Genomic DNA, 15,780 nt, shown 5'->3' with positions numbered 1-15,780 from the left:
GGATGGATGGATGGATGGACTGATGGATGGATGGAAGGAAGGAAGGAAGGAAGGAAGGAAGGAAGGACTGATGGATGGACGGACTCATGGATGGATGGATGGACTGATGGATGGATGGATGAATGAATACCTGTGGTGACTGCATAGTTGTCAGGTTTAGCACAAAGGAGTAATGCCACACCAACCTGTAAATATGGAAAATCTGCACCATCTTCCTTTCGTCTTTCCTTATCTCAATCCCCACATAACATTAAGGAATGATTTCAACAACCCTTGTGGTAACCGTCACAAGATAGAGCCCACATTTAATAATCTTGCACTCAAGGTCCTGCACAAAGAGACTTGAAGTAAACCAACCTGTTTTCTGTGTTAAGTCCTCCTGGAAACATGCTCTCCACCATCTGTCCCTATTGTTAAAATGCTGTTCAGACTTCAAAGCCCATTTCCTCCCCAAACCCGAGCAAGGCATAAAGCATACGTGATCTCCCACTTCTCAGAACTATTGCGTTGTGTCCCCACCTATCTCTCTTATGATTCATATCTTTCCCACCCCTGTCTTTTCCTCATGTGTAAAAGGGGAGAGGGACTACACTGAGTTGTAATAAGATCCATGCACTGGCAACTGTGTGTACATATGTGTGTATATGTGTGCTTGTACATATACATATATGCATACGTACACATATCCTGGAACATGGTGGTGAGGTCCCAAACATGCTAACTATTCTTACTAATAACAATGTGCTCCTCCCATAGGACTGAGGCTTCTTGAGAGTTTTGTTTCTGTCCTTAATGCCCAGGCTCTGACCTTTTTCTGGTACTGTTTTTTGACTGACTGAATGAAGGATACCAGTTAGGGAAGGGATTCAGAGCTGAGGGGAACAGCATGGGAACAAGGCTTCAGAAATCTTCGTGTTTTTGCTGCGTGCTGACATTTCCAACGATGCTGACCCGGTTTCCTGACACTGCATTCATTGAATTGGTTTTGAACTTCTTCTGTAAAACAGCCTCTGATTTATTGAATCCATTTGGAGGCTTGCTTTCTGCTTTCATATTCTGCTCCCAGATTTCATTCCAGTTTCTCTGACGTTAAGTTGAGACCCAGGTCCTTATTTCAAAAATTTATTATCGAACATAAACACTCTCTGCCCAACTGCAGGAGCAATTTACACCCAGCAGATGGAAGAGTCCCTTTAAGGGATAAATTAGATTCTCTCGTACATCACTTTTATATCATCACGGAGCCATAAATTCTCACAATGCTGGCCTGTAACAGAAGGCAAACCAAGCTCCGTGCCCGGAAATAACCAGGTTACTCCTGAAATTGAATTGGAATTTCCATCCCAAGTGACTCTTCTGCATGCCTTCCAGTTTTTTCCATCGGAAGATTTCGTTCCAGTTGCTACGACCCCAGTACCACGGTAATGAAGAGGCACGGCTGATGTGGGCCCTCTTGGACCTGAGGAGGATGGCAGGTTGTTCTTGGCACAGTGACGGCAGGGAAGGGTTGGGAGGACATTTAGACCGACAAAAACAGGTCCTATCGGTTTTATCGTAGGCTTATTGGTCATTATTGTTTTACTATGGATCTCACCGAAGGCTTGGAGTGTGCCAGACAGGCACTATGTCAGGAGTTCTAAATGGCTCGTTCATTCCATTTCCATGTAAGCCAATTTTGAAGGTGACAAAACTGAAGCGTGATGAGATGAATTTTTCTGAGCTCTTACAGCTGGCATGAGTGGTGGCGTCAGGACTCCAAACTGGGCAGTCCAATCCAACGCGCATGGGTGACAGACATGACACGGGACAGAGCTGAGTCCAAGCACAAAGTGCCAAAATTTAGGGTGATGTTAAAGTGATTTCTATAACTCTGAATTTTTATCAAATGTATTTTCTTTCCTTCCAAGATACTGCCTCTCCTCAATCATGTAGTTTTCAGCAAAGAACTGGAAATATATGTATATGAAACATAATTTTAATCAGCATTAAAAATACACTAATTTCTATAGGAAAAAGGGACACTGCATTTGAATTCACAGATTGACGTATGCATAAATAAAACATTGCTGCTATAAAAATACAACTAACAAAAAATAAAGCTCCGGTTGGAGAAGCACCTTCCCTTTAGGGAGAAAGTTATTCACATCTTGATTTTCTTCATTAAAAGGGTAACCAGCTCTATTCCTAGGTATTTTATGATTCTTGGTGCAATTGTGAATGGGATCGGTTTTTTTATTCGTCTTTCTGTTGCTTCATTATTAGTGTATTAAGAATGCAACTGATTTCTGTACATTAATTTTGTATCCTGCGACTTGGTGAATTCATGTATCAGTTCTAGCAGACTTTTGGTGGAGTCTGTGGGGTTTACCTAACCAAAGATGTAAAAGATCTGTATGCTGAAAGCTATAGAAAGCTTATGAAGGAAACTGAAGAAGACACAAATAAATGGAAAAACATTCCGTGCTCATGGAAGAATAAATATTGTTAAAATGTCAATACTACCCAAAGCTATCTACACATTCCATGCAATCCCAATCAAAACTGCACCGGCATTCTTCTCGAAGCTAGAACAAGCAATCCTAAAATTCGTATGGAACCACAAAAGATTCCGAATAGCCAAAGTAATATTGAAGAAGAAAACCAAAGCGGGAGGCATCACAATTCCAGACTTTAGTCTCTACTACAAAGCTGTAATCATCAAGACAGCATGGTATTGGCACGAAAACAGACACAGAGACCAATGGAATAGAACAGAAACCCCAGAATTAGACCCACAAAAGTATGGCCAACTAATCTTTGACAAAGCAAGAAAGAACATCCAATGGAAAAAAGTCTCTTTAACGAATGGTGCTGGGAGAACTGGACAGCAACATGCAGAAGAATGAAACTAGACCACTTTCTTATACCATTCACAAAAATAAACTCAAAATGGATAAAGGACCTGAATATGAGACAGGAAACCATCAAAACCCTAGAGGAGAAAGCAGGAAAAAAAATCTCTCTGACCTCAGCCGCAGCAATTTCTTACTGGACACATCCCCAAAGGCAAGGGAATTAAAAGCAAAAATGAACTATTGGGACCTCATGAAGAGAAAAAGCTTCTGCACTGCAAAGGAAACAATCAACAAAACTGAAAGGCAACCAACGGAATGGGAAAAGATAGTTGCAAATGACATATCAGGCAAAGGGCTAGCATCCAAAATCTATAAAGAACTCACCAAAAACCACACCCGAAAAACAAATAACCCAGTGAAGAAATGGGCAGAAAACATGAATAGACACTTTTCTAAAGACATCCAGATGGCCAACAGGCACATGAAAAGATGCTCAATGTCACTCCTCATCAGGGAAATACAAATCAAAACCACACTCAGATATCACCTCACGCCAGTCAGAGTGGCTAAAATGAACAAATCAGGAGACCACAGATGCTGGCGAGGATGTACAGAAACGGGAACCCTCTTGCACTGTTGGTGGCAACGCAAACTGGTGCAGCCACTCTGGGAAACAGTGTGGAGGTTCCTCAAACTATTAAAAATAGGTCTACCCTATGACCCAGTAATAGCACTGCTAGGAATTTACCCAAGGGATACAGGAGTGCTGATGTATAGGGGAACTTGTACCCCAATGTTTATAGCAGCACTTTCAACAATAGCCAAATTATGGAAAGAGCCTAAATGTCTATCAACTAATCAACGGATAAAGAAATGGTGGTTTATATACACAATGGAATACTATGTGGCAATGAGAAAGAATGAAATATGGCCTTTTGTAGCAATGTGGATGGAACTAGAGAATGTTATGCTAAGTGAAATAAGCCATACAGAGAAAGACAGATACCATATGTTTTCACTCTTAGGTGGATCCTGAGAAACCTAACAGAAGACCATGGGGGAGGGGAAGGGGGAAAAAAAGTTAGAGAGGGAGAGAGCCAAACCATAAGAGGCTCTTAAAAAAACTGAGAGTAAACTGAGGGTTGACGGAAAGTGGGAAGGAGAGGTGGGTGGGTGATGGGCATCGAGGAGGGCACCTATTGGGATGAGCACTGGGTGTTGTATGGAAACCAATCTGACAATAAATTTCATATTAAAAAAAAAAGATTCCAGATACAAATAAAAAAAAGAGAAGGGTAACCAGTTCATTGCAGAAAATTTCAAAATGGAGAAAAGAAGGAAAGGGATTTGATGAAATCTCCGTTCAATGCCAGCACAAGGGGAAACCTTCTTCGAATCTTTTTCTGTTTGATAACAGTGTTACGCAATTTCATAAGCTATAAATTTTCTCTAAAGATCATAACAATAACTGCTTTTAATATTGCTTCATTTTCTTTTCTTTTTTTTAAAGTATATTTCATGCCCAGTGTGTAGCCCAACACGGGGCTCAAACTCACGACCCTGAGATCAAAGCCTGAGCTGAGATCAGGAGTCGGACACTTACCGACTAAGCCACCCAGGCTCCCCAGTACTGCAGGGTTTTCACAGTTAGTGTTATACATACGGGTGCACAACCGTCTCAAGTCTTCAAAGGGGAGGTATACCGTTTACGAAGCCAATTTCTTTCCTTTGGGTTATTTTAGAATGATCAATTATCATAAGTAGTGCTGTGTTAAATATCCTCACACCTCGTATGCAGGCCAGACTGGAGCCATACCATACATTCCAAGAAGTGAAATCAGTGGGTTGAAGTGTATGAATATTCACAAAGTGCTTGAAACTTATTCCAAAAGGGTTGTTACAGTTTTTGCCACCAGCAAATATAGATTCAGACTTCCCAGAGAACGTTTTTCTAGAATGCTTTGTCTTGGGAAATACCCAAAAGCAAAGCCCAACCTAGGTACCATCATCCCCCCAAAAGTCTGGATGATCCTCAGGGACAAATTTTATCCTGGCTCCTCTGTGTTCTGAATCACTTTCCACATGGCTCTTACCGAGCACTTCCCACACTGGCTGAGATGGTCATTATTTACGTCTGTCACCTAATCCAGCTGTGAGCCAGGGGGGAGGCGCACAGTAGGTGCTCAGTGCATAATTAAGAAGCATTTGGGTTCTGAAGAAAGGGACCACATACTTATGTATCAGGGTTTCTATCGCGCTGTCCCGCACACAGTAAGTGCCAATTAAATACAGTAAAACCTTGGTTTGCGAGCGTAATTCGTTCTGGAAACATGCTTGTAATCCAAAGCAGTTGTATACCAAAGCGAATTTCCCCATAAGAAAAAATGAAAACTCAGATGATTTGTCCCACAACCCAAAAATATTCACATAAAAATGGTTCCAATACTGTAACACAATACAAAATAATAAAGAAAATACAAAATATAAAGAAAAATAAATTGACCTGCAGTTACCTTTGAAAACCTTTGTGGCTGGTGTGAGGGAGACAAGAGAGGAGGGTTACTGTGTAGGACGACTTTCAGCATCACTAACGGAATCACTGCTGTCTATTAGCTCAATGGAATCTTTCTGCATGGGGGCCCTTGTTTACGCTCTCGCGGATGTTGACTACAGTATTAATAAACTCTTGTCATACACTGCATTTAATGTAACTGGCAATAAGGCAGCAGAGGAAAGGGTCTCTATCTGCAGGCAGCCTGACCTAGAAGGGAGCAAAGCACTTCTAAGCACACTCTTGTCTGGAAAAGCAAAGGACTGTCCACAGGTGCTTCGAAGTGACCAAAAAAAAAAAAATACACTAGTGTCAGTTGTGGGCACCTTCCAACGCTCTGAAAAATCACTGATTTCTGCCAAACACCACACCTGAGACTGAGCATCCAAGCATGGGAGATGATCACCCACAATCCCACAGTAAGTGAGAGAGAGAGAGAGAGAGAGAGAGAGAGAGAGAGAGAGAGAGAATCATTGACTCAGTTGTGGTCATGTGACATTCGGCATCATGTAGTACTCGTATTACAAGACACCACTCGTTTATCAAGTTAGAATTTATTAGAAATGTTTGCTCGTCCTGCGGAACACTCGAAGAACAAGTTACTCACAATCCAAGGTTTTACTGTACTTACTAACTCAATGAATGTCAACCAGAGATTCGATGTACTTCAAAGCCTGCCAGGGCAGAAAGAACCAAGTCTCAGGATATGTTCTTTCAATTCCTTGGGCCTCACTCTCTCATTGAAGGTATAAACACTTATAAATACCTACTATGTGCCAGGACCTATTTTAGGTAACCAGGAAAGAGGTGATTCTGAAAGCATCTTGTGGAGCAGGTGCCCTGTACACATTAATTAGCCTGAGGAAAATCCTCACTGAAGTATGAACAGAGCTCACGTGGATGCCCCGAGGAGAAGTCACCCAGAGAAAGGTGGTGTCTTCACACGGGAGCGGCCTGGAGCTGGAACGTGACTGCGGTCGGTTATACTGTGCCCTCCTGCCCCCAGAAGGTATATCCAAGTCCCAACCCTGGTACCTGTGAATGTGACCTTATTCGGCAATAAGGTCTTTTAAGATGTAATTCAATTAAGTAATTCGAGATATGATTGCCCTGGGTTTAAGGTGAGCCCCACATCTTTCAGTTTCCCAGTAACCCTGTGGGAGGAGATCACTCCTCCTGTTAACACAGACAAGCCCTGGGGTACCTGGGTGGCTCAGTCCGTTAAGTGTCTGACTTCAGCTCAGGTCATGATCCCACGATTGGTGAGTTCAAGCCCTGCGTCGGGCTCTGTGCTGACAGCTCAGAGCCTGGAACCTACTTCCGATTCTGTGTCTCCCTCTCTCTTTGCCCCGCCCCTGCATGCATTCTGTGTCTCTCTTTCAAAAATGAAGATTTAAAAATTAAAAAAAAAAGAGAGACAAGCTCAAATCAGAGAGGTAATGGACTTGCCCAAGGTTGTTTGCACCTGGCACATGACACAAGACCTCTCAGCGCCAGCCCTCACGGTGGTGAGTGGGGGACCACGACCCTGCCTACACATGGGGTGCCCTTGACCCCTCACCCTACGGTCAGGTGCAGAGTCTGGGTTTCTCTTCCTCACAATCACATTTCCCGCGTCCAACCACTCGGCAAGCTTAGGTCAGAGGCTTGGTTTGTTTGTTTACAAACTCCACTGGTCATCAGATATGATCCAAACTGGGAGCCAAGAAGGGCAGTCTACTGCCCACAACTCAACTAAAGCCCCTGAAGCCACTGGTTCAGAAAATCTTGGCTCTTCCCATCTTTCACCTACATTGCCATGACATGAGTTATGAGCCTTTGCCAAAGGAGGACATGGGATGAGCAGCCCAGCCATATTTCCACACTTGGCATAATCTCTATTCCTATCACTTGGACAGACTTGATTTCCCAATTCACTGGGATTGGCCGACAAAAAGCATCATCCCAGCCTCATGTTGCAAACAGTTTCTTGGGAAAGGCACATGGGCAATTTTCCCAAATTCTCAGTTCACCTTTACAGAATTCAGAAGGTATAAACCTAAGACCGTGAGTCTATTTACCAAAAAAAAATTTTTTTTAAACCATAAACACACAAGCAATGCAAACTAAGGGCACACTTTCTCTCCCCATCAATTCATGCAAAACCTACTGGATGCTGGTGCCGTGCGCACAAGAAAATAAGCAACTCGCCAGGGAATGCCAAGAACTTCAAGGAGGAAGGAGGTTGCATACGGTCACTTAAAGTAAAAGTTTTATTTGCATGTGTGAGCAAAAGCCAAAGAGTTTCGCCTTTCTATCCGTTAGTCACAGGACGTTTCCTTCATGAAAGCTTGGGTAGTGGACAGATTTTACTTGTAAATGAGTGGAGAAGTGGGCTATCAGTGAGAGTGTGGTGACGGGGCAGGGGGTACCTACTGTTTGCTCCCAGGTTAAGTTACTTTTCTCCATGAGACCCAGTGGTCTCGCCTGTATAAGGCAGCTGATAACGGGACCCACTTCAGTTGGCTGTTTTTGGGATTAGATGTGGCCACACCTGCAAAGCACTTTAAACAGAGCTGGCACATGCAAAGCGCCTGGCAAATGTTGATGGCCATGATGGGAGTAGCATCCGAGAAGCACGTTGGTTTCTGTTTTGTAACTTCCAATGACATGTTCTAAATATGGGGACTACCCACTACATTTATTTATTTATTTATTTATTTATTTATTTATTTATTTTTAATTTTTTTTTTCAACGTTTATTTATTTTTGGGACAGAGAGAGACAGAGCATGAACGGGGGAGGAGCAGAGAGAGAGGGAGACACAGAATCGGAAACAGGCTCCAGGCTCTGAGCCATCAGCCCAGAGCCTGATGCGGGGCTCGAACTCACGGACCGCGAGATCGTGACCTGGCTGAAGTCGGACGCTTAACCGACTGCGCCACCCAGGCGCCCCTACCCACTACATTTAAATGCTAACTGCACATAAATGTGAACAAGGCTCAGTTCTAAGCCCCGCCCTGGAAAGGACTCACTTTCTCATCTTATTCCCACCCAAAGACACAAAATGTCAAAAATCCCATGGGTATGTGCCTTCTTACATGCTAATATTTTTAAGATAAAATTGTCCGTGGCGAACATGAATGGTGAACTTAAAGAGGGAGTTTGAGGCATGTGATTTATTTTAATGGTTTCTTTATTTTCAAAAAGAGAGAGCGAGTTGGGAGTGTCAGAGAGAGAGAGAGAGAATTCCAAGCAGGCTCTGTGTTGTCAGCGCAGAGCCCAACGTGGGGCTTGAACTCACGAACTGTGAGATCATGACCTGAGCCGAAACCAAGAAGCGAATGCTTAACTGAGCCACCCAAGTGCCCCAAGGCATGTGCTTTAAATCAGTGGAAATGCTCACACTGATGGAAGGATTGTCCCTTATCTTTCACGCACATTCTTTTGAATCTTTTGAACTTTATTACACATATTACTTATTAAAAAAATAAGATCTGGGTGTAACCCTACACTCCACACCAAAAACAAATAAGTAAAAACAAAAATTGAAAAAAAAAGGATTCACTTCTTTATTTCCTCAGTGTATTCAATGAAGTGACAAAAAAAGATACATTTTATAAAAATCAGTATTTGTATACTTTTAAGCAACTTGTAGCAAAAAGGGTTGATAATGCTAGTTTAACTAAAGGAAGAAGCTTTCTGGTGTTTCAGGATTAAACTATTATTGGTCCTAGAGATAAAAGGTTTTTCCCAAAGTAAAAAATTTTACAAACAAATTATTCCTGGGAAAAATCTGACAGTAAGCAGGTATTTTGTTAAGGCTGAGTCCATTCAGCCCCCAACTCCAAGGCAAGGCTGGAGAGGTTTCTCTAGCACCTGATGGGACTCCTGTCCTGGGAGGAAGGACAACTGTGGGCCCGACGAGGTGAGCCATCGCTGGGACTGCTAAGTGGTGAGACTGTACATTCATTTACACACGAGGCAAAATCAGGGCCGAAAGCACAGGGATGCACAGTACAGGCCAGCCACGCTTCATCCGGAGAGCTTCCCAAGGGAGGAAAACCCCCTGTCCTGGGGGTTTCAGGCAGGCAGAGCAAAATCTGATAGAAGTCACCCCACCGGAGAAAATTTTCTCCAAAAGGAGCTTGGAGATGTTGCCCCAAACCCACGCTGGTCAGCACTTAGACCACCTCTTGGGTCAAAACACCAATCAAAGGGCTGCCCTTCATAGGCTCGTATTTGTGCCACAGAATTGGATGTAAAACAGCCAGAAGAGGAGAGGATTCCTGATGACCTGACCCTCACCTGAGCCACAAGTTCCCTTCCAATCGGCTCATTTTCCCCGAGTGGATGGACGGAATGCCACAGCTCCTACCACGGACCACGGAGACTCTAAGAAGCCATTACTATTCATTTCCTTTTTTTTTTTTTTGGATGAAAAGTAAACTATCATACATCAAAAGAATCACGACTACATAATGGGGTAGACAGGAAAACATCAAGACGTTTTTACCCTCAAACATGAGATTTCAAAGGAGCTGCACGTCTGTGGCCCACGACTTTGGGCCCCAGCAGAGACCTTGGAGAGGCTGGCGTCTCAGATGTCAAGGGACCCACGGGCAGAAAAGTTACAGGAAGCAGAGCAAGGAATGGAGATGGACTTATCGAACGGGAACTTGTATTTGCGAGTGATTTCAAGGAAGTCTGTCTTTCCTTCTTTTCTTCATTACTTCACTGAGTCAGTAAATGGTCATGCTGGGCAACGGGTCAGGTGTTGAAAATCCGAAGATGAACAAGGTAGAAAAGATATCTGCCTCCAGGGAGTGGGCAGACAGGCAGGTTTCTTCTCTGGTTACCTAGAAACATGGTAAATGACTCGGTCACCCAGCTGGGATTGCATCCCAGGAAAGAAGTGGACGGTGGGCTTAGCAGGATGGGGCACAGGATAAAGGCGGTGGGGACGCCCTCTGAGGAAGGGAGGGTCTGCTCCTTATTCTGGCTCTGTCTAGGGGTCACCCAGACAGGACATCAGTTAGTCAGGACATAACCTTGGCTTGCCTCTTGCGTCTGGGAAGGCAGTAAGGTGTGACGGAGAGAGACTCTGACTACAAGCCATATTCCAACTTCGAACCGCAATCCTGCTGCTTTTTAACAGTGTGACTTGGGGGTAGGAGCTCAACCACCAGAAGCTTCACACACCCATGGAACAGAGCCTGCCTTGGGGGCATTTGTCGTTAGATTCTCAAGTGCTTATGTTCACGCTTATACATGCATGAACACTCATTCATATCAGCATGCTGTCAGCAGTTCAAGGCAATTTGAACACTTAAGTGGCGTGGCGGGGATCAGCATGGGATCTGGGGTCAGACCGTCTTGGCTTAACCCTGGTTCCACCATCTCCAGTTGGGGGCAGGGGGCAAATCACCCAATCTCTCTGCAAAATGCTGGTTGTAGTACTTAGCCCATTTTATTTTTTAAGAGTTTATTTTGGGAGAGAGAGGGAGAGGGAGAGAGAGGGAGAGAGAGGGAGAGAGAGAGTGCTGTTAGCACAGAGCCCAAAGCGAGGCTCAAACACTCGAGCCCTCAGATCATGACTTGAGCTGAAACCAAGAGTCAGATGCTTAACCAACTGGGCCACGCAGGTGCCCCTAGCCCATTTGATTGATGCCAGGATTAAATAAGCTGATATTTGTGTGTGCTCTATCTATCTATCTATCTATCTATCTATCCAACACACACATTTGCATACATATGCACACGTACACATAAACACACGTGTGTGCATATGTGTGTATATATGTATATATGTACCGACATACAGAAGTTCAATAAACTTGATTCATTGTGACTTTTGCCATTCATTTGATCTTGTATGATTGGTCCTTCTGGACACCTTGTCCAGTGACCCTCCCTGGCTGAAGATCCTTCTTGGGAAGTGCTTTTGGAGCCTTCAGAAAGGCCATTCTCAATTACCAGCTGGACCATGTCACTGCCAAGCTTCAGCCCATCTGTGGATGACACCAGCAAGGGCCTCAGGGTGTGTTCCTCACCAACCTTAGCAGGGCAGGCTCTCCCCCCACCCCCCACCCCCGCCCCCGCCTCTGCCCAGGCCTCCCACATCCGGGTGCTTCTGCCCGGTGCCTCCTGTATTCCTCCTTGGGGCTAATCCCTCCTTGTCCTCAAATCACTACAAGTCGAATGTCCCAGAGGAAGCCTCCCCAGCTTCCTCTGTGTCCCCTGCCCCACCCTGCATCCCAGTCTGGGCTGGGTGCCTTCCTCGGGGCTCCCGTAGCCACTGTGTGGCCCCCTGGTGTGGGTCCCCATCCCGAATTGCAATAATTTGACCCCCAGAATGGTTGCCTCTTCCATCTAGGAGAGCTGCTCATCATTTTTCCCAAGGGCTGGCCATCTTCCTGGGTGAAGAACGAAGGACCGACACATACACTCTAAAAAGTAGATCTCTAATTGCTTGAGAACAATGGTTTATCTTCAACACTAAATGATATTCCCCTACTCAAGACACTTTCAAACTCAAGGGGTATACTCCGAAATACCCTGTGCTTTCTATAGATCTATAACGCCATCCTCAAAGGTGGGAGATTTGTCACCACCGAGTATATGAGAAAAGAGTAAACACCAGGTTCCACAGTCAGTTCTCCAGACAAAGCAAAGAGAATGAAGCTGCTACAAGTTGCCAGGCACAGCTAAATGCTTTATGACCTCTTGCTCATGGAATTTGCACAACAGCCCAATGAAGTCGGCATCATCAGGTCCGTTTTACAGATTTGAAAACTGAGGTCCAAATAAGCAGCTGGAGTTCAGTAACTTGCCCAAGGCCACCAAGACGGAAGACACAAGTTTCTGGTGATCCAACCGAGGCCTGCATTGGCAGAATGATTCTACAACTTTCACGTGTGGCAACTTTCAAGAAAGCAACATCCATTTGTCTGTATAAATATGGCAGCAGGGGGCGTCTGGCTGACTCAGCTGGCAGGCGGCGCATCTGCCGACTCTTAATCTCAGGGTCATGAGTTTGAGCCCCACCCTGGGTGGGGAGCTTACTTAAAAAACTGTGGCGATGGCAATGTCTAGCACGGAAGGAGAAGGAGATTCATAAATTCATCTGTTGAATGAACGTAACACATTGCACAGCATTATCATATATCCTTACGCCCAGCGTGTACAGCCCATAATTTCAAGTCTGAACGCACGATGAAGGGACTTGTTGAATTACACAGGAGGGAAAAAAGTGGACTCAAATCCCTGCCAAGTCCACCATTTTAGAAATGGTAAGGTAGGTGGATTTTTAAACATTTCTCTAAGTTGTGAGCTCTCTCCTTTTCTCCAGGGTAGATCTGGAGTCTGAGGGCAGATGATCTGATTTTTAAGTACAGTGACTTAAAAACACTGGCTGAAATGAAAACGTGGTTCCCACCATCACGCTCATATGTCACAGTTCCAGTTCCTGCCTATCTTTGGCTCTGTTCTGGGAGGCTGGTACCCATATCTCACCAACGTCCACGTGACTCCGTGTCTGGGGCAAACGAGGCCAACTGATCATCTTTTGCACACTAGTGCAGCAGCGGCTGTGATAATTCACGAATGACGTTTGTAAAACGGACCGGCCAAGAACGTGGTCCTTTGAGCACCTTCAAAGAACCCTGCCGGTGCACAGAGGCGACGGCGGCATGGGGTGACCTTCCTCAACAAATACAGCACAGTGCTTACAGACACAGAGTCTGGAGCCAGGGTTGCTGCATGCAAAGGCCGATGAATGGCCACATAAATGGACAGCGGGCCTGCAGCGAACACGCGGCATTACACTGAACAACCCCTTTACGACTACATACGACTACTACCATAACTTCCTCTTCCTCCTTCCTGATCTTGTTCGTTGTGTGACGTTAGCCATTTGTATCAAAATTAGGGATGCAAATAACCAAGGAATCAATGGTTCTGAAAGTGATTTAATATAGAAACAACCCCTATCACTTTCTCCCCATCTCTCTCTGTCTGTCCGTCCATCCATCCATCCATCCATCCATCCATCCATCCATCCATCTTGTCCAGGTGACAATTTTGGTAGACATAGCTCCTTTTCTCTAAATAATAGATAACTTTTGCATTTCAGGCTCCATCTATTGGCCTCCCACTGTGGAAAATGAGGATGTAACACTCTTCCCCCCCATGCCCCCAGCCCCCAGAAGACACGGTCATCTTCCCCTCCAGCCATTCCCCAGTGGAGTGTTGTATTTCTGGTTAGACTGACCTTCAGGGCTGCACGGATTATGATTGTATGGAGTGAATTCACGTAATAAGCTGTGCTACAAACAGACAACATCCTGTACAATGCCTCCATTCCCTAGAGTTAATAACTGTCTTTTATGTATTGTTGAGCTTTTTCCTAAACTTCTCATTTATTCAACTTCAGATGTTTCACCAACTAAATAACTTCCTCTCAAGGCATCCAGAGGCATCAGGAATCCCACCAGCCCATGATTCCTGGAGAAGTCTGCCCCAGGGTATTTCGACCCACTCCAGTCAGCACTGGTCAGGGTCTACACCGTGGGCACAACCGACATCCTGGGACCTCCCTTTATCACCATCCTGGAGACTCCCTATGCCTCTCTCCTCTGCTGGAGCCACACATTTTCCATTCCTTCCCCCTTCCTGATTTATTCCTTTATTTTAGTGGAGTCCACCTTTTTCTGACAGTTCCTTGAGAAAAAGGAAACGTAAGGTACATTTTTTGGAGACCTGAACTTCTGGAAATGTACACCCTCACACTTGATTGAGAGCATGTGTCCGCTGCCTTCTAGCACCTGATAAACCCCAAACACGTCTGATTCCTCAGCCTTTATAGCCTGCTGTTCATCTGTGGAAGCTTATGGGACCTGGGGTTTGTCCTGATGGGCATCTTTCCATCTGGAAACTTGGCTCTTTCAGGTACAGGAGATATTCAATAATTACTTCATTGATCATTTCTCCCACTATGTTTTCTCTCTTGTCTCTCTCTCATCTGAGGTTAGGATTACCAGACGGTTGTCTCATTTTCTTCTATTTCCTCTTGTATTTTCATTTTTTTAAATTTTTTAATGTTTATTTATTTTTGAGAGACAGAGAGACACAGAGAGAGAGAGAGAGAGAGAGAGAGAGAGAGAGAGAGAGAGAAGGGGAGGGGCAGAGAGAGGGAGACAAAGAATCGTAAGCAGGCTCCAGGCTCCGAGCTGTCAGCACAGAGCCCGACGTGGGACCTGAACTCACAAACTGTGAGATTATAACCTGAGCCGAAGTCAGACACTTAACCAACTGAGCCACCCAGGCACCCCTCTCGTATTTTCTATTTATCTTTCTATATTATGAGGGATGTCAACTTTCTATAGTATGAGGGATGTCAACTTTGTCTTCTAACGCATCTTTTGAGTTTTTCATTTCTACTGTCATATTTTTAATTTAGAAGAGCTCCAATGTTTTCCAAATTTTAAATAAACATGGTGATTCTTATTATGTGTTTCTTATTATATATACATTTCTTATTATACAATTGCAAAAATCTTTTTATCCCTCTGGAAATACTGACCATGGTTATTTTGCTATTTTCTCCTCCTCGCATGGTGTCTATTTATTCCAAGATTTGTTTTTCCTCTTTCCATTTCATTGTTTGGACCTCACTGTTTGTGCCAGGAGATTTCCATATGTCTTATAACCCTTGGTCATCGGTTACCTAGTTGGCAGCTTACGACAAATGAGTGGGGCTTGTTGGCTGTGAACTACGTGCTAAGTGGTGGTGGGGAAGCTGTGAAGTCAAGTCTCTTTGCTCTTGGATCACCCCTTACTGAAATCACAGTTTCCTGCCTGGAGGAAGGTCTGAACATGCCACTCTTGGAGCCCAGCTGGCATGGGGAGAGGTTGTGTATTTTAGCATCTGGTTGGTATACTCTTTCCTTCTAAGCTTATTTATTTATTTGGAGAGACAGAGAGAGCACGAGTGGGGGGCGGGCAGAGAGAGAGGGAAACATAGAATCCCAAGCAGGCTCCGCGTTGTCAAGCACACAGCCTGACACAGGGCTTGAACTCACCAAGGGCGAGATCGTGACCTGAGCTAAAATCAAGAGCCACACGCTCAACCGACTGGGCCACCCAGGTCTCCCAATACACTCTTTTCAATACAATGTCCTAACTCAAGTAAGCTTGGTGTACTTCAGTGCAAACCCTCGCTAATTTTTGCATCTTTAGGGAGCAAACATTATTTGTCTGCTTGGGCAAAATTACTCAGACGATTCCTCAGCCATCGAGTTATTCACAATGGACAAGCAGCTCTGGGTTCTCAATACTTCCTAAAAGGCTTTCAAACAGTTCACCTTACTTTAGCCTCCTTTTTACTTCCCTTCTTCCTTCCATATATACTGATGA

General features: G+C 44.5%; 1 protein-coding gene across 6 annotated transcripts in view; it reads right to left on the bottom strand.

Annotated features, from left to right (window-relative positions):
- STK32B (serine/threonine kinase 32B) overlaps positions 1 to 15,780 on the bottom strand; it is a 393,226-nt gene that overhangs the window by 112,214 nt on the left and 265,232 nt on the right. The window lies entirely within an intron of this gene.

The sequence above is a fragment of the Herpailurus yagouaroundi genome, unplaced genomic scaffold, assembly GCF_014898765.1.
Source record: "Herpailurus yagouaroundi ecotype Mexico unplaced genomic scaffold, PumYag 28, whole genome shotgun sequence".
Classification (NCBI taxonomy): domain Eukaryota; kingdom Metazoa; phylum Chordata; class Mammalia; order Carnivora; family Felidae; genus Herpailurus; species Herpailurus yagouaroundi.
This window is presented reverse-complemented; position numbering and strand designations above follow the sequence as displayed.